Here is a 20420-nt window from a genome sequence, read left to right on the forward strand (position 1 = left end):
ATGGGACCCCTTCCCCTTTGTGAGTGGACCCAAAAACATTTTTTCAGACCAGGCAGTGGTCCAAGGGACCACTACCTGCCCTGAAACAATCCGAAACTAAAGGTTTCGGTGTTTTTTTCGAAGTGCAGCTCGTTTTCCTTTAAGGAAAACGGGCTACACTTGGAAAAAAAAACACCTGCTTTATTTAAAAGCAGTCACGGACATGGAGGTCTGCTGTTCCCAGAAGGCCTCCGTCCCCGTGAGTGCCCATAGTCGCTATGGGGGCGCGAATTGGGACCCTTTATTATTATGAGGTGGGTCTTTGCAACCCCATAGCGACTTGCAGACGGTGTCTGAGACACCGTTCTACATAGCAAATTGCGAGTTGCAATTTGCGAGTCGCTCGGACTCGCAAATTGCAAGTCGCAATTTGCCGTCTTCCTACATCTGGCCCCTAGTGTACACATTCGGTTATGGCCCATGGGTTCAATATTTGCAAACAACAAATTACAAATGGCATTGAGTGAGGGTTGTGATAGTTATCACATAGAGTGACATATGTAGTGAAGTCAGTATGCGGAAGAGGTTCAGCCATAATGTCAGCTGCATTAGGCATTATTTGGATGAGAAGTTTATGCTGATGTCATCCATCATGTAGAGACATGGATATGCTAGGTGTGAGATGGCCTTATGCATGCAGGCTTCACATGTACTTCCTCTGAGACTTTAAATAAACTATGTTGTGACAATTGCTGTAACAAATACAGTACAAGTAATGTACAAATAACCCATTGTGCTATTCCACCCAATGCAATTCCCATGGTAAATATTTGCCATATCTCTTCACAGCTGCAAACATGAGTGCCGCAGATAGACACCAATTTGAGAGGCGTGCCATGCGATACCGGCACATCCTGCAGGTGCAGTCGGGGTACAGGAGGATGGCCCGAAAATACCAATCAGTTCGGGCCTCCGGGGCATGGTGGGCCTCACCACAGGGTGGCCCTACATTGCCCACAACTGCCACCACCACCACATCCACCAGGTCTCCCCAAGTGGCCCCAGCAACGTCGGGCACAGTTGACCCTGGCTCCTCATCAAGATGTTCAACAACCAGGACAGTCCAGTGGGCATTCAACTGCTGGCACAAGTTCCACCTCGGCCGGCACACAGACTGCATCAGCGCCTCCTGTGGACCCAGCCGCGTTCCTGGCATTGAGCCGTAAATTGGACAAGGTGTTTACAAAGGTGGACAAGCTAAGCCAGGATGTGGCATATATCAAAAAAAGGGTTCGGTCCATCAGGTGGACCCTACGGAGGGCCAACCTCTAGGACATTTGCCATGTTTAACTTTTACCCCTCCCCTCTCTCCTCTTTCCTATTTTGTACTGATAGTTGGGTTTTGGGGATTAGAATTAGGTTAGTATAGGTAGTTAGCTTAGTTAGTGTTAGGGAAGAGGGTGGGGGGTACTTATTCTTTCTATCTTTATTTTTTGTGTGGGTGGGTTGGGGTCAATGTTGGGATTCCTGTTTGTTTAAAAAAAAAAAAAAATATATATATATATATATATATATATATATATATATATATATATATATATAATTGTTTAGGATAGTATAGTATGTGTGTAGGTTAGTAAGTGTTGTCCTGCATGTGTCCTGTCTCATAATGGTGGGTGGGGGGTTGATGTTTAGATCGTTTAGTTATATGTGTAGAGTAAGTTTAGCTTAGGTTAGTTAGGGACAGTTGTGGGTTAGTAGTAGTCAGGTTAGATTAGTGTAGGTATTAATTTTCCCTTAGTTGCCTCTTGTGTGAATAAATAGTAATAAATAAATAGTTAACCCTTTACATGATGCGTTAGGTGCTACTTTATCATGGCCTTGACATCAGTGTAGGTGAATGTTTTTGTATGACATTAGTGTCCTATGCTAGCCATCCCCAGAAAATGGAGGTTTAACATGCCAGCTACCCGTGTGATAACTTGGTAAGTATCCACCATTTGGGAGACCCACCATTGGTAGTTTGCATTGATCACCAAGGTTTTGTGTTGGTGAGTATGTATTCTACTTCACAAAGTGTGCTTCCAGACTTGTTATTGTGGGTAATTTCATAGGTCGGACTGCAGTGTGATGTTCAGGGAGATCTTTGTAGATGAGGTGTTCTTAACACTCTTGTCTTGTTGCCTTCATTGCTGACCTACATCATGTGTGTACTAATTCTGCATGACTTTCCTTCATGGAAGTATACTCAGAAAGGGTGATTGATGCAGTGTTATTTTTTATGTTTGCTTACATTTTGCAGCATAATTTAATGTTTTAGTATTGCATGGTGCCTACATATCTCAGCCACCATTAGTTGACTAGAATTGCTATAGATGGTGCATCATTCTGTCCAACACAGCATGATTATGTGTGGTTAGTCCCTTCATCAGTTATTCTCCTCAGTATGGTAAGGCTATGATGCAATCCTGGTCACTGCACAGATGTATCAGACTACATGATGTCAGGACAGTTGTATTGACAAGCTACATGGTTGCCACACAGGCACTTTGGAGTTATGTACTGCACAGTTGAAGTGTGAAATAACACAGAGACATAATAGGTGTGCAAGTGCTATTTATTTATAGGTGCTGTAGTGCAAAATGTCCATTGTCCATGTTTGCTGAGTCCGTTCTGGTGCATTCTTACATGGTGATCCTACAGAAGGGGTGTGGATGAGGCTCCTGACATGCTGGGGTGATGTCACAGACAGTGCAGAGGGACAGGAATTGGCAAATAGTAGGAGAGAGACATTCACTGGCAATGCTGACAAGTCATACAGTGGATTGCAGAACAGTCATTGAGTGTAGTTGTAGTGAGACTGGCATTTGACAAAACGTAGGACCTTGGTCAAAGTAGGCCATGGTGCAGGGACTAGTGCTTCCGGGTACTCTTCCGTGAGAATGTGATCTGTTCCATGTCTTCTTCTTCTGATGTGTGTGTTGCCTGGTTTGTCCTTGTTGTTGTTGGTTGTGAAGGGGCAACACACACCTTAGTGTTAGAAGACGTGGAGGCAGACATCCCGGGGGCTGGTCCCTGTGGAGTTATTAAGGGCAGTACTGCAGCAAGGAGGGCCTGCTGGTTTTTCAGAATAGCAGCCACATCACGATGGTAGGCAGCCAGGTCGGCCCTGAGGGGTTCAATGTTGCATTCGTGCACACGTTGACTGGATTGCAGTTGTAGGTGTTGTGTCAACTGGATGACAGCTGTGCTGATTTCCTTCAGTGTTTTGGAAAGTTCCTGCAAGAGAGATGTTCGGGCTTGCATAGCAGCTGCCTGATCTGCAAATGACGTCATGCACGAACGCACCCCCTCAAGGCTGGCTGCCATGTTTTGCATCCCCACCGCACCTCCTTGGCCAGCTCCCGCTGTACCCCAACTACAGTTCTTTCAAAGCTGGTGCCAGTGTCGTCAGAGTCCTCAGCTGTGTTGGAGCTGGCAGGTCTTAGAATTGGGGTGGTGGGTGGTTCTTCTGTGATGGCTGCTTCTTCTGTGCTCCTCCTTGTGACTGAAGGTGGGGTCTGGAGGGTTTCAAAGACCTTTTGGATGGTCTCCTGGGAAATAGTTATGGGCTCGCCATCCATGTCATCAGGGAAATCAGGGACAGGCATATCAGCAGGAGATCCATGTTCCTCTGCAATGAAACAGGGTACAATTAGTGTGTCTGTGTTGTGACAATTTTGCCATAACATGCAAGCCTTTGGATGACTTAACTTTGTGCTCTGGTTTGGTATTGGTATCTGCTGTCCTTCATATGGGCATTGTTATAGGCCTATGGCCCACCTGTGTGTCACATGTATGATATAGAGTTATCAGACTTGTCTGCCTAATTGCCTCTAGGTGTTGCTTTGTACCAATTTGGGAATAGGCATCTTTTTGTCCTACTCGTCCCTCCGTGTATATCTATTCTTATGGAGAGACATTTTGTTGCGTGGGCTCTCATTATCCTACATGAGATTACTGGATTTCTAGGCAGCAGGATAGCTAATGGTGTGGGGGACTGAGTCTGACCCACTTGTAAATAACTCTGTCACCCTAATTCTTTCTTTTTGCTCTGGCTAACTAGCAGTGGCTCATGTCTCCCACAGAAATGATTAGACAGCCGAGCGCATGACATCTTTGGAACTTCTCAGGGAAGTCGTGGTCACTCAGATCCAAACCAATTCTCTCTTTTCCAGTATGATCTCATATACAAATGACAAAGACAGTATTTGTTTTATATGATGATTTCATAAAACAACTGACTTTTAGATAACTAGGTGTGAGCCACAATAACCCAAACAATACAATATGGTAGAATTGAAATAGTCACCAGGAATGTAAAACATTTGAACAAAGCTATCATGGTGCCTAACTGTTTCTACTCTCCCTCTGCTTGTTCTATTTAGAGCACAGCATGTTAAGCTTCGAGCTTGCCTGTCTGAATCACTGGGGAGACATCAGCCCTCATATCTGAGCAATGGCCTATGATCTGGTTCAGCATCTGCAGCAAGGCAGGCACCGTCTAGTTGTGGTTCTCTGTTCGGAATCTCCCTCTTGCGTGTATTGGGACAAGGAAGTGATTTTATAACTAACATGTCATCGTGATGACAAAGTGTCCCTAAGCAGGAATGCCAAATCTGAACTCCTACCACGTCTATCGGCAATGTACCAGACTGTATCCTTGACTGGAGCACAGAGTGAATATGTTATCGAGAACTCCAGTGCTGAAGTAGGCAAAACAGTGTGATATGAATAAAAAACAACACCGTAGAACTGGCTATTTGCAAAATAACTGATACGAAGCCTAATAAAAAGCATTTAGTGCAAAGTGCACAGAGGCTCTAAGCTGTTAGCAAATGAATAAAAGTACATTCAGGGCAAAGTGCACAAAGGCATAAAGCCTGAAGCTAATGCGCAAAGTATACGTAAAACTTACCACACTACACTTTGACTGGCTGTGGGTGTTGTGAATGCCCTGGCAGCACACTTGCCTCTCAGGACCTGCCCCAAACACTTTTTATTCACATTGACCTAAATGTACATGTTATGTGGCATATCCTATGCATGGCAATGTTAGGATGTGGTATGGATGTAAACACTGTTGATGTTTCCAGATGATGTTGGGTAATGTGTGTTTAATTGGATTGCCCTGTTTATCGTATCAAAGTCCTATTTGGTTCTCAGACTGTGCAGGTGTGTTTCAGTGACCAGTTGCATGTGTCCCCTCCTCAATGTTGTTGTCTGAGCAGTATGACATTAGTGATGTTGCCTTGTTAGCCAGGCACGTGAGGGACCCTGACGTATGCAGCATGTGTGTGTCCTTAGTGCTGTGTGGCTCCTATTGCTGTTTACTTTGGCTGATGTATGTGTCAAGTATGGGCATTGGCATTTGAGTGTACTGGTGCCTTTGTCTTATTTCTCTAAATAGCTGCAGATGTCATCCTCACCCCCTAATTTAGGTATGTATGTTCCATGGGGAGGTTCCTGCCATTTGCTACTATAGCTGCACAGAGATCAGAGGTGTTATTGTCAACTGTTGTCGCAGTTACATTGCAGTTGTTGTTTTGGCTACTGGATTACTGATAGGGACCTAGTTGATGTAGGATACATTTTGACTGACGAGTGCCTGGATGTAAGTTTGACGTAGTGGCCTTCCCACCTGTCGCTGCTTTCCCTTGGCTCCATTGTTGTAATTACAGGATGGCCCCATGGGACTGTTGTTGGTGCTGTATTTTGTTGTGCCCCAGCTTCAGTCTGTGCTGGCCATGCCCCCCTGCCGTGCCCCTTTACCCATGCCACTTCATATATATGATGACTTACATGCATTGTGTAGTAGGGATTCCCCCCCCCAGTTGCAGTTATCATTATTGCATTATAATTCCCCATGCGACTTACACTGCATGTGCGTTGTGTCGTGGTAGTCTGCGCTGTCCTGTCCTTGAACCCCTGTGACGATCTCCTCAGGGATGACGGCTGCGACCATCTCCTCCATGTGGTCCAGGGACTCCTGGTGTGCTGGACTCCCCCCTCCAATCTGCAGTGCTGCCTTCTTGCTCCTGGCCATTTTTTCTTTTGTCCTACGTTTGCAGTCATGCCAGCGTTTCTTACACTCTGTGACTGTTCTGCGTTCTTCAGCCACACTGTTGATTTTGTCCACAATGTTTTGCCATATGGCCTCTCTCCTACTGATTGGCAATTTAGAGGTGATGAACAATTGGTGCTAGTGTTCCGTCACCTCTTTAACCAGGATTTCCTGCTCCTCTGCACTGAAGCGACACTTTCTTTTTTTTCTAAAAATGTCCTGGTTCCTGTATGGATCATCCTGGCTGGTTCCTGGTCTGCTGTCATCTTCCTGGGGTCTGTTGTGGCATCTGGGATCCATTTTGGCTCTCCTCTGCTGAAAGGGCAGTGTTCGCGGGTAAATTTGATGCTATTGCGTAAAAAAAAACAGCGCCTCCCTCGATAATTTTACACACTTACATCACACACTTACATCCTTCATATAGGCCAGTAAATGCCTTTGTGGGGCTTTTAATTCAGCATGCAAGTCCCACTTCAATAGTGGTCTTGGTATGTCTGAATCTAAGCCTGCTATCTAGTGTTACATTTGGTGTCCATAAATGATTGATTTGTCAGGGGCAGGCATGACCTTGCCTACCAATTAGAGCACCATCTTCTGGGCTTTGAAGGGCTTCTTGATCTGCTTTACGGTGGCTTAATGCCCCTAACAACACCATCCTGTACCTGTGTGGAGGTGGTTTGTTGGAGGGCAGGAACTACCACCTGACAGCATTGACTCTCCTTTTTGAGGCACATGCTTCAACCTTCAACTAGTGTCAGGCCTTGACTGCTTTGCCCAGTGGGATCCAACTGGAATGAAGTACCTGGGAGATGTCCACCAAAGGGGGATTTGAGAGACTGAGAGAATTGAGAGATCATTATGCTTTATCTCACACACAATTCTTCTACTTCCTTCAGTTATGATATGCCATGCAGGCCCACCTTTCACCTGATGCCCAACTTGAGGGCAAAATCCTTATAGGGTTTGGTAAACGAGTGGTGTCTGTGATTTACCACTCCTTGATTGTCAAAGCTCGCAATGACTTTCCTTACCTGAGGCAGCAGTGGGAGGGTTGGGTGTGCAAGCTAGAGGATGATAATTGGAGGGAGGCATGCCTGGCCCCAAGGTAGCTTGCGATGTGCTCACACCTGCACATGGTTCAGATCAACCATCTACATGCAACCTACCTGTAACCACACTGTATACAACAGATGTCTCCATCAGCACAAATTGCATGGGCACACTGCACTCTGACTGCTGAAGACTTCTGTTCTATTGTACTGTGTTTGCTGTGCTTCATTCTGTTTTTGACTGTTTTGATGTGCTGTCATGTTTTAATTGTAGAGCTATGGATATTTGTTATGGTTATTTGTGTATGGTATTGTGTTATAGTCTGTTGTTTACTTCAGTTATGTCAACAAACGCTGCTACAATTCCAGCCATTATGAGAACATACAAGGAATAGATCGGAGGGATCCAGCAGACCCCAAAGCCTTTTTTCCCCTTTATGAATCAGTTACCACCCGAACTTGGGTGTCGGTAACTGATCAACAATTTGTGACGTGATTGCATCCACTAATGCATAGCATTCTGTGTTGCAAATAGGAGGACAACCCTCTTTCAAGCTTTTCATTTGGAATCCAAAAGGATCCCAAAAGTCATTCTGCAAGTCAGAAAGGCTTTTTCAACTTGCAAAATATTCCTGCATATTACAAAACTGCTCTGAAGCAGCGAAGCCTGTGAATTCAATCAATCAATCAATCAATCAATCATTGGATTTATAAAGCGGGCTACGTACCCACGAGGGTTTCAAGGCGCTGGGGGGGGGGGAGCTGGTGTTACTGGTCGAAGAGCCAGGTCTTAAGGAGTCTTCTGAAGGTGAGTAGGTCTTGAGTCTGTCGCAGGTTGGTGGGGTGGGTGTTCCAGGTTTTGGCGGTGAGGTATGAGAAGGATCTGCTGCCAGAGGTCTTTCTTCAGATGCGGGGGACGACGGCGAGGGCGAGGTTAGTGGAGCGGAGCTGACGGGTGGGGGTGTAGAAGCTGAGTCTGTTGTTTAGGTAGGCTGCTCCGGTGTCGTGGAGCGCTTTGTGAGTGTGGGTAAGAAGCTTGACAGTGATCCTTTTGTCCACGGGGAGCCAGTGAAGGTTTCTCAGGTGGTGGGAGATGTGGCTGTGGCGGGGTACGGTGAGGATCAGCTAGGCGGAGGCGTTTTGGATACGTTGGAGGAGTAGTAGGTCTTTTGCTGGGATGCCTGTATAGAGTGCGTTGCCGTAGTCCAGCCTGCTGCTGACGAGGGCCTGTGTCACTGTTCTTCTTGTTTCTGTCGGGATCCACTTTTAGATTCTGCGGAGCATGCGTAGTGTGTTGTGGCAGGAGGAGGAGACTGCGTTGACCTGTTTAGACAAGGTGAGGGAGGAGTCGAGGATGAAGCCCAGGTTGTGAGCGTGGTTGGACGGTGTGCGGTGGGCCACCAGGAGTCGTCCCAGGCGGAGGGGGTGGGTCCGAGGATGAGGACCTCCGTCTTGTCCGAGTTCAGTTTCAGATGGCTGTTTCTCATCCATTTGGCGATGGATTTCATTCCCTAGTGGAGGTTGGTTTCAGCGGTGTGGGGGTCTTTGGTGAGTGAGAGGATGAGCTGGGTGTCGTCAGCGTAGGTGAGAATGTTGAGGTTGTGTTGTCGGGCCACTTGAGCGAGGGGGGCCATGTAGATGTTGAACAGCGTCGGGCTGAGCCTTGGGGGACGCCGCAGATGATGTGGGTGGCTTCGGAGCAGAAGGGGGGGAGGCGGACTCTCTGGGTTCTGCCGAATAGGAATGAGACGATCCAGTCGAGGGCTTTACCTTGAATTCCGGTTTCGTGGAGGCGTGATTTCAGGGTGCGGTGGCATACTGTGTCGAAGGCAGCAGATAGGTCCAGGAGGATGAGGGCTGATGTTTTGCCGTTGTCCATTTGGCGTCTGATGTCGTCTGTGGCAGCGAGAAGGGCGGTTTCGGTGCTGTGGTTTCGTCTGAAGCCGGACTTGGAGGGGTCTAGGATGCCGTTGTCTTTGAGGGGGCTGGTTAGTTGTGTGTTGATGATTTTTTCAATCACCTTTGCTGGGAAGGGGAGCAGGGAGATGGGTCGGACGTTCTTGAGGTCGTTGGGGTCTGCTTTGGGCTTCTTGAGAAGGGCGCGGATTTCAGCGTGTTTCCATTTTTCAGGGAATGTCGCTGTTTTGAAGGAGATGTTGCTGACCTTCCGTAGTTGGGGGGCGATGGTGGAGTCGGCTTTGTTGTATACGTGGTGGGGGCAGGGGTCTGACGGAGATCCTGAGTGGAGGGAGTACATGATCTTGTGTGTCTCTGTGTCATTCACGTTGGTCCAGGAGGTCAGGTGGTTTGCACAGGTGGAGTGTTCGGGGGTGGGGTCTGGCGTGGGAGTGGCATCAAAGCTGTCGTGGATGTCTGTGATCTTCCGGTGGAAGAAGGTGGACAGTGCGTTGCAGAGTTCTTGGGATGGAGGGATGTTGTTGATGTTGGCGCTGGGGTTGGAGAGTTCTTTCACGATGCTGAAGAGCTCTTTGCTGTCGTGTGCGTTGTTGTCCAGGCGCTCTTTGAAGTGGGATCGTTTGGCTTGTCTGATGAGTTGGTGGTGCTTGCGGGTGGTGTCCTTGTGGGCTGTGAGGCTGTCAGGTGTGCGTTTGAGGAGCCATTCCTTTTTTAGCTTCCGACAGTCGCGTTTGGAATTTAGGAGCTCGTCGGTGAACTAGGCGGCTTTTCTTCTGGCTTGGTTGTCGGTGGGTTTTTTGAGTGGCGCAAGGGTGTTGGCGCAGTCGTTGATCCACAGGGTGAGGTTGTTGGTGGCGGTGTCTGGGTCAGTGGAGTCGGGAGTGGGTTCTGGGCGAGGGTGTTGGTAAGCTGGTCTTCCATAACTTTGCTCCAGCATCGGCAGGGTGGTTGTTGGGTGCGGTGGTGCTTGGTAGGTTTCTTGTATGTGAAGTGGATGCAGTGGTGGTCGGTCCAGTAGAGTACGGTGGTGTGGTTGAAGGTGACGTGGGCGCTTGAGGAGAAGATGGGATCAAGCGTGTGGCCGGCGATGTGGGTTGGTGTGTTGACGAGTTGTCTGAGGCCGTGGTTGGTGAGGTTGTCGATCAGGGTAGTGGAGTTGGTGTTGTTGTTGTTCTCCAGGTGGAAATTTAGGTCCCCAAGGAGGATGTAATCCGTTGAGGTGAGTGCGTGGGTGCTGGTGAGGTCGGCGAGGGATTCGCTGAATGGTGCTCGTGGTCCGGGGGGTCTGTAGATGAGCGTTCCTCTGAGAGTGGTGTTGGGGTCGGTGTGGATGCGGAAGTGTAGGTGTTCAGCGGTCTTGAGGGAGTCGTCAGTGTGGGTGTCGACCTTGAGGGAGGATTTGTAGGCGATGGCTATGCCTCCTCCGATTCCGTTTTTGTGGTCCCTGCAGATGATCTTGTAGCCGTCCGGGATGGCTATTGCGATGTCGGGCGCCGAGGAGTCGTTCCACCAGGTTTCAGCAAGGAAGGCTACGTCTGGGGCGGTGGAGTCGAGCAGGTCCCAGAGCTCGATGGCGTGCTTGCGTGCGGAGCGGGTGTTGAGGAGTAAGTAGTGGAGGTGGTTAGTTTCGGTTTTTGTTGGTTTAGTTGTTCTGTCACAGGTGAATCTGCAGGTGAGGCATGCGAAGGGTCCGTGGGTGTTCCTTGGTGAGGACTGGGAGCATGCTGTGATGTGGCCGGGGTTGAGGGCGTTGAGTTGGTCAGCCGTGTAGCAGCATCTGGAGGTGCAGGGGTCTCGAGGACCGGGGGGGGTGGTGCTGTGCGCGGTCCAGGCGCGGACGGGCGCAGACGGGCTTACCTTGCCGTGGCTGGCATAAGAGGAGGGGAGGGTAGGAGTGGCAGCTGGGAGGCGGGAGGGCCTGTCCAATCGGAGTGCTGGGGGGAGGGGCCACAGGGGATGCAGCGGCAGGAAACTGGCTAAAGGAGCGGTGAGAAGGAGGTGGGAGGGGCCGCAGGGGACGCAGCGATGAGAAAAAAGGCAAAGCAAGCAGTGAGAAGGAGGGGGAGGGGCCGCAGGGGACGCAGTGGCAGGAAAAAAGGCAAAGCAAGCGGTGAGAAGTAGGGGGAGGGGCCGCAGGGGACGCAGCGGCGGGAAAAAAGGCAAAGCAAGCGGTGAGAAGTAGGGGGAGGGGCCGCAGGGGACGCAGCGGCGGGAAAAAAGGCAAAGCAAGCGGTGAGAAGGAGGGGGAGGCGGGAGGGGCCGCAGGTGACGTAGCGGCAGAAAAAAAGGCAAAGCAAGCGGTGAGAAGGAGGGGGGAGGCGGAAGGGGCCGCAGGGGATGCAGCGGCGGGAAAAAAAGGCAAAGCAAGTGGTGAGAAGGAGGGGGGAGGTGGGAGGGGCCGCAGGAGACGCAGGGGACGCAGCGGCGGGAAAAAAGCAAAAAACGGATGGAGCGCGGGAAGGCGGAGCAGGGAGCGACCTGCCTGCAGTAGCAGGGTCAAAGGTTGCTCCCTGTCACCGCGCCGCGGCTGGCATAATAGGAGGGGAGGGTGGGAGTGGCAGCTGGGAGGGCCTGTCCAATGGGAGGGCTGGGGGGAGGGGCTGCAGGGGACGCAGCGGCGGGAAACTGGCTAAAGGGGCAGTGAGAAGGAGGGGGGAGGGGACGTAGGGGACGCAGCGGTGGGAAAAAAGGCAAAGCAAGCGGTGAGAAGGAGGGGGGAGGGGCCACAGGTGACGCAGCGGCGGGAAAAAAAGGCAAAGCAAGCGGTGAGAAGGAGGGGGGAGGAGCCGCAGAGGACCCAGCGGTGGGAAAAAAGGCAAAGCAAGCGGTGAGAAGGAGAGGGGAGGCGGGAGGGGCCGCAGGGGACACAGCGGCGGGAAAAAAGGCAAGCAAACAGTGAGAAGGAGGGGGGAAGCAGGAGGGGCCACAGGGGATGCAGCGGCGGAAAAAAAAGGCAAAGCAAGCGGTGAGAAGGAGGGGGGAGGCGGGAGGGGCCACAGGGGACGCAGCGGCGGGAAAAAGCAAAAACGGGAGAAACGGGATGGAGCGCGGGAAGGCGGAGCGGGGAGCGACCTGCCTGCAGTAGTTGAATTCGCAAATCATAGGTTTTGCAGATGAATAAGAGTTAAGTATATCAGGCCCTTATAGTGATACATATTCAAAGTGAAAAAAGAATGTGCAAAAGGTTTTTCAATTTAGTTTTTCACTTTGCTTGTTTTGCAGGATGAGTGGAAATACCTCTCGAGCCCTTGTTCTGTGAATACAATTTTAACCAGGTCATACCTGGAAATTGCATAGGAAGCACATTGTGGCATCGTTAATTCTATGTGAAAAAAATCGGTCCCAGAGGCCTTGTTCCTCATTGTGTAGCATATTGGCTACAACCAGGTGCAAAGAGCAACCAAATACCATGCCCAAAAGCTATTTGCAGGAGGTTTTTTTTTGCTCGTGTTATAACAATGATACTCTCAATTAGGTGACTGAGGCCCATATTTATACTTTTTGACGCTAAACTGCGCTAACGCAGTTTAGCGTCAAAAAATTTAGCGCCGTCTAACGCCATTCTGAAGCGCCATGCGGGCGCCGTATTTATGGAATGGTGTTAGCCGGCGCAAGCAGACCGGCGCTGCCTGGTTTGCGTGGAAAAAAACCACGTAGACCAGGCAGCGCCGGCGTTGGGAAAAAATGACGTTAGGGCGTCTTAAAATGGGGCAAGTCAGGTTGAGGCAAAAGAATCGCCTCAACCCGATTTGCGCCATTTTTTTACGACGCCCATCCCCCATCAACATGACTCCTATCATTGTAAAGATAGGAGTCATGCCCCCTTGCCCAATGGCCATGCCCAGGGGACTTATGTCCCCTGGGCATGGTCATTGGGCATAGTGGCATGTAGGGGGGCACAAATCAGGCCCCCCTATGCCACAAAAAATAAAAAAATAAAAACTTACCTGAACTTACCTTAATGTCCATGGGATGGGTCCCTCCGTCCTTGGGTGTCCTCCTGGGGTGGGCAAGGGTGGCAGGGGGGGTCCCTGGGGGCAGGGGAGGGCACTCTGGGCTCATTTTGAGCCCACTTGTCCCTTAACGCCATCCCTGACCCAGGCATTAAAAAGCGGCGCAAATGCGCCGTTTTTGGCCACGCCCACTCCCGGGCGTCATTTTTGCCCGGGAGTATAAATTCCACGTAAAGGCCTGGGAGTCATTTTTTAAGACGGGAACGCCTCCCTTGCATATCATTAACGCAAGGAAGGGGTTCACGCTAAAAAATGACGCACACTCCGGGCACTTTGGCGCCCGAAGCGTCTAACGCCATAGTATAAATATGGCGTTAGTTGGCGTTAGTTTAGCGTCGAATTTGCGTCGAAAGAAACGACGCAAATTCGGCGCAACCAGAGTATAAATACGGCCCTGAATTTCTATCTCAGATGCGCCATAATGGTCTTAATTCATTTTACAAGATGTGGGAGAAAAGAGTACATGTGAAAACTTACAAAACAAATCAGTAATAAAATATTGAAATACAGTTATACATATCCCACGACTTGGTAGGACCTTGCTCTGTGATTTCAAGACTTTACCTATAAAAAAGTTAAGACTGATTAGACATTAGTTAAAAGAGTACCGACTTCAAACCGATATGATGTGCATATGTTTAGAAATTAGAGTATTTATGTTACATCTTCGTAGAAAGCCTATTAGAGAAAGGAGGAAGTAAGGTCAGCAACGCGCACAACAGGTCCCCAAATAAGTATCAACACAAGAGCTGAGAAATCATGCTTTTAAAACTTTGAAAAACAAAATCCAGGACACATCAATACTTCTGTTGCTTTCGGAATGACAGGTCTTGTAAATCAAATTATGTCTATTACAGCATTATTAGGCAATTACTGTGGTTCATAAAGTAGAAAACGTCCACTCTAAGTGCTTTTTAAGCTGAGTAAATTGGATGAGTCAGAAGAATGTTGATACTTTTCGGGAGATGCGTTTTTTGCAAAATAAACATCGCAGTACAGTAATGCAGAAATTACTTGCCAAGAAAGCAAGGCTACCGGTTGCAGATTACAAGATGTTTTTATTTTGTTTCAGACCAAGCGGTATATCTTTTTCTCTTTCATACAAATAAGTGATCTATGAGTTAGATCTAATCCTCTTACTTCACCCAGTCCAATGCGCATAAACCACTATTATCATTAATATGTGTGAATGCCCATAATTCCCCTAAAATTAATATAACATCTTCTTTATTCTTCCATATTTATGTGTTTATCATTTTAGCTACTTCTTTCTTATTAATCTTTGGAATTTAGCTTTTTCTTTACAATCCCTAATTGTTTTAATATCAGCAAATACTGTAAAGGTTTTAATTAACCATATACAATAAAGAATGTTCTTACAGGTAAAAACATAACATCTAGGGTTGTTATTCACACAATACAACTGGGTACTGGCAGAAGCAGCAATCAATCAACATGTCTGTCCCTTTACCACGATGTGGGATTATCATGGTTGTGCATTCTTAAGCATTGTAAAGATTGTGAGATTCATTAAATCAACCCTTTCTATTCATAAAGTTATGGCTCCCTCCTAATGTCCTTGTCGTTGTGTGAGGCAGAAAACCATAATGACAAGAAAGAATGAACCTTAAATAGCATTTAGATTATGTGAAATGTGTGTGTGTACATTGGAGCTAAAATGTGCGAGTAATGATAATCAAACAAAGTTTGTGCAGCACAAAATATAATGCAAAATACTTACATATAGTTGATGTAGGTGCAGTCCTGCAGTTTAAATTGAGTGTTCCTTATTTCTGTGAAGTACTGTCTTCACGCTAGATTTACTCCCCCTACACTCCTGAACTGCTACGTGAAAGTCACAGTAGCTAATTAAGAACACTTCTGTGATGTAGTCACATATGTAGACTACAAGATGTGACACTAGGAAATGCTGAATCAGGAAAACCCCAGGAGACATTTTGGAATAATTTGCAAGAAATGTGCAGCAATTAACTCATGTATTCCCAACATGTATTTTGTTCAGAAATGTTCAGGGGGTCCATCCTGCCCCTTTTCAAGCACCAAGTTACCCAGTTAAAAGGAAAAAGACTGCCTCCTTTCATTTCGTATGACCATTCCCTCTTGGTGAAACAAAAGGGAGGGAAGCTCTTGAATACATTTTGTTCTTTCTGTCTGCTTCTACACATGTCATAGTCCTGTCTTGGCTAACATCTTGGGTCGAACATTTGGTTTGTCCTTCATTAGAACTGAGCATCCTGGACTCTGGAATTATAGGGAAGACTAGATGGTTTAACTTTATCTGATCTTGTGGTGCCTTTGATGTAAATTGGAATTATCAAGGATAGATTATTCTTGCCCTCTGCAGCCCCCGTTAAGTAGGATGCTTTCTGGTCATTCCACCTTGGGCCAGAATGGGCAACATGACATTCAAGTCATCTTATTGGGCTCTTTTTTCGGATGTCTAAAGCTCAACTGAGCTGCTTTTTAGTTGCTGTTGAGTTTCATCCTTACTGGTTAGGGACTGTGGTTATGGTGGTGGTTGGTGGGACTCACTATCTTGGGCCACACAAAATATTTTTGGAAGGATCTCTACCCACTGAAATCCTGTCTGTAGGTGATCTTTGTGTCAGAACTGAAGAGGCAGTGGAATTCTTCATCTTGTTTTTAATTCTGTTCCAGTTTCGCACTGAGGTGGATCTTTGGAAAATCTTCAATCCAGACTTTTTTGTTTGACTGTATGAGGATGGATTCAGTTGGTGTATATTTATTTTAGACAATTTGTTTCCTCTACTATTATTTCCAAGGAACTGGTCACCTTGAAGGACTTAAAACACATCATACATTATAGATAGTGTTAGAAATTGGGTCTCTAGTTGGCAGAGGTATGAACCCTGTCCAAGTAGGGACCACAACCCTAGCCAGTGCTTATCAGTTACACACCATAAAATTAACCCATGCTCACTCTCTGGTAGCTTGGCACAGATCAGGGAGGCTTAACTTAAGAAGCAATGTGTAAAGTATCTGTGCAACACTTAATACTGTAAAACAGTGAAAACACAATACAAAATGATTCCATACCAAGTTAAAAATAGATATTAATTTAATGAACAAAACAAGACTAAAATTACAAATATCCAATCAGCAGAAGTCGAGCTATGAATTTTTAAAGACGTACTTAGAAACTTGAAGCAGCAACCGGAGCTACCTGGTCATGCTAGACCAAAGTAAATACAAAAGTTCAGGCCGATCGAAATGGGGCACAGGCCAGCTACAGGGACCAACATTGTCCTGCTGAAACAATACCTTGTGTGGAGGGTTGTGCCGAGGATACAATGCAAGGAGCAGAGACGATACAAAGGTGATATGTTGGGTCTGATCTGCCAAGTCAGGGGATGCAACATCATCAGGCCGCATATTCATCTTTCCACGAACAATGGTGCGGTGTCAGACTCCCTTTGCAAAGGTCCTACGTCATCATTGAGCCGTGCAACCAGGTGATACAAAGGTAGGGCGTTGTGGCTGAGGCTGATGCCCCCAGTTCCAGGGTGCACAGTTGATGCTATTAAGTCTTTGTCGTTGGTGGCATTGGTGATGCGTCAGCCCTGGGAGGCCTTGATGTATTGACATCAAACGTTGCAGCACTCACTTCCAAGGGCCCAGGACTGGATTGGCACAACTTGGCAAGGCAAGCCTCATAGGTGGCAGAATCCAGGTGCTGTTGGAGATGCAGGCACTCTTTGATGTCCCTGAGACTGCACAGCAGGAAGCAAACCAGCGAACCAGCCCTTGCAGTCACTTGGTTCTGGGGATGTAGAGGCTCAGGTCTCGTCCTTCTCATGCCTAGACAAGAAGGCAGTAGACAGCAGGGCCGGCACAGCAAAGCAGGAGTCCAGCAAAGTCCAGCAGAGTTCCAGCAGAGTGTAAGGCCCTTCAGCACAGCTCTCCTTCTTCCTGGCTGGGTATCCTAAGGTCCAGAAGTGTACTGATTTGGAAGGGTCAGAAGTCCTGTTCTATACCCAGAGCTGCCTTTGAAGTGGGGGTTGACTTCAAAGAGGGGATTTGAAGTGCATGCAGGTCCTCCCTTCCTTATCCTGGTCTCAGAGAAGGTACAGGGGGCATTCAGCTCTTTTCTGGAGACAGGCACAGCCCTATTCAGATGCAAGTGTCAGCTCCTCCCTCGCATCTAGCTCAGAAAGACCCATATGAGTGGTGATGAGTCATCAGGATGTAAATGCCACACTTCAGTTTCCTTTGTGTGTGACTGTCTTGCGGGAGCGCAAAAAGCCTAGCTGTCACCTAACCCAGTTGTGTATTGGAGGCAGGCGGCAGGCACACAGGGCTTTGGAGTGGAAAAATTACACTTTTAAAATTGTAATCATAAATCCACTTTACCTCTAAAGAGGATTTATTCTTAAAAGTCCATAGGTACCAAACATGACTTTCCTACTCCTTCTCAATCAGAAATTACACTTAATGACTGTACTGAGGAATTCCCAATGTGATCATTTGAGAGGGGTAGTCCTCAAAGTAGTGAAAAATTAATTTGGGAGTTTTTCACTACCAGGACATTAAAAACTAAAAAGTATATGTCCTACCTTTTACTCACACCATAGCCTGCCCTTTGGGCTAACTCAGGCCTACCTTAGGGGTTTCTTATGTGTAATAAAAGGGGAGTTTAAGGCTTGGCAATGGGTGGTTTTAAATTCTAGGTCAGGATGGCAGTGAAACTCCACATACAGGTTCTGCAGTGGCAGGCCTGAGACATGCTTAAAGGGCTACTTAAGTCAGTGGCACAAACAGAACTGCAGGCCTACTAGTAGCATTTATTTCACAGGCCCTGGGCACATATAGTACACTTTACTAGGGACGTATAGGTAGATTCAATATGCCAATTCGGGATACACCAATATTACCATGTTGTACAGGCAAGAGCTAATGTATTTTAGCACTAGGTAGCAGTTGTAAAGTACCCAGAGTCTTAAGGTAAAAAAAATAAAAACAGATAAACAAAAGTGAGCCAAGGAAGGTAAACACTCTAAGGCCGTCATGTCTAACAGAAAAATAAGATAGGCAGATAGATAGATAGATAGATAGATAGATAGATAGATAGATAGATAGATAGATAGATAGATAGATAGATAGATAGATAGATAGATAGATAGATTGATAAATAGATAGATAGATGTTATCCTCCTCCTGTTTATTCTGAGGAGCAGATTCAAACCTGGTTTCTTCCTTTTTGGTGGATTTTCAGCAGTATACACGCTGGACAAGGACAGCATTTAAAGGCAGAGGCTCCTGATTCTTTATCTTTCTCTTCTGGGTCTTCTTGGGAAGTTTTTTCACCATCATCACTCTCATCATGGCAGAATATAATGACAACATCCAGACACAGGCACAGGGGCAAATTTGTCCAAAGATCTGAAATTCCAACAGACGACTTACCTATTATCAGTTCAGCTTTTGTCCCTGCAGTTTCAGAAGTATCCTGCTTCATTTCTTGCTATTACTCATGAGATCCATGAGTTTTTCTTAAGGTAATGAAAAACTCCCCACAAGGCAACCGTGCGGAAGTTCATGACTCATCTGTATCCACTCGCTGAGGGTGAATTAGTGTTTCCTTCCTTGCTAAAGTTAGAACTGGTTTTAGCCTAATTGGCAAGATGTTCTTTACTTGCTATTGTGATAGGACCTGTATTTGATTTAATGGATCGCACAGTAGAGAGAGCATTGTAGAAGTGTTTTTCTGTACAACCCTTCCAGGCTGCATTCTATTCAATCTGTCCCTCTTAATCCTAAATTAAGGACTTTCAAACTGCTGCTTCTTTCATCAAAGAGGTTCTGGCTTGTGTTAACATATGTCCATATATGTAGGAAGGATACATTTATTTCTGATCTGATGTTACTTGTGATATACTCAAAGTGTCAGCCTTTTCTATAATTTCCAATGTTGTCATTTACTGTCACAAATATTGACAGGACTGGAGGATGGAGGGAGGGAGCTCAAAAGGCAGGTCTTCTTCAAGTGGTCTTTCCAGGGTTCTGCTTTTACGGAGATTGGTCTTGTGAAGATGCTTTGTTTTGTCCTTAAGAATCAGACACATGACCAGAAGAATGTGTCATGGACAATTGGGCATATGAAATAGTTTTTCAAAGTTGTTTTCTGGAAATTGAAAAGTTAGCACCAGATTTTGATCTAGCCACAAGACCCTGTCAACAATATGCTTTAATCCACCGAGTGGTGGATTTAGTACTGAAGAAGGCCACAATTCCACTTTCTGGGGGTGGGGGGGAAAGGAATTTCAGTCTACTGTATTCTTTGTGAAGAAGACCACAGGAAACCTCAGGAAACGTCTGACCAATTTTAAATAGCAGGAAACTGTAAATATTCATGTGGAAAATGCCCTTCAAGATGGGTACTCTAGAGAGCATAATTATGTCACTTTCTCAGTGGAAATGGGTGACAGGGCTACATCTTCAAGGCTTTTATCTCTTAATGGTAAGGAACACCAGGAATTAGAAAGGAGATTGGATGACGGCATGCGCACAGGTGTTTTAGGGCTTCATTTAAGTGCCAGTACTGCCAAGCATGGCAGTTATAGAAACAGGAACATAGTAATTACTATCATATGCTTATTTTTAGAGGATGCACTTCCAGGTCAGAGTTAGCACTAGTGGGGCAAGGAATTTGGAATCAGTATATAAACATCTCGCTCAGACATGGTAGGTGCCTTGAAACATCCCTTGTTGTTTCAGATTTACGCTGCAGCATTAATCTGTCACCCAGTACTTTGGTCCCTACATTTTGTTGTTTCCCTCTTTTCCAGATTCCTCTTCCCGTTTACCTTCCATCCAAATAGAATTAGTGTAACCCTTATTTCTGTACTTGTTGTTCTTCAATAGCTGTTTTCAAATTGTGGCTTCCAACCATCCTCAACTCCTCAGCGTCCTGCATCTGATAATCTATCTGAAATGAAGAATTCATCTGCCCTTCTACCATGTGTTCTTGCTACCTTCTCAGGAACCTGGAGTTATGATTCCTTGTATGACTGGGGCTTGTTCTAGCCTGGTCTGGCATACAGAAGTGTAATCCAAAGAGCCTTGATTTATTTGCACATATCTTAGTTGAAAATGTTTTTCTGGAAACAATGCTTATTTTTCTTGTCTTCTTAAGATGATTAGAGATGGTTCTGCAAAGATGTAGAGTTGCAGTTGCCTCCATGAAAACATGATGTTTATAGGATCTTACCCCTTACCCACTTGTTCCCAATGTCCTAGGTGGATATTATTTGTCTGTATCTTGGCTGTAACAGATGAATGCCTGGGATTGTCATCCAGAGTCTTGGGGTTTCCCTCTAT

This window comes from Pleurodeles waltl, chromosome 9 (genome assembly GCF_031143425.1).
Source record: "Pleurodeles waltl isolate 20211129_DDA chromosome 9, aPleWal1.hap1.20221129, whole genome shotgun sequence".
Lineage (NCBI taxonomy): Eukaryota > Metazoa > Chordata > Amphibia > Caudata > Salamandridae > Pleurodeles > Pleurodeles waltl.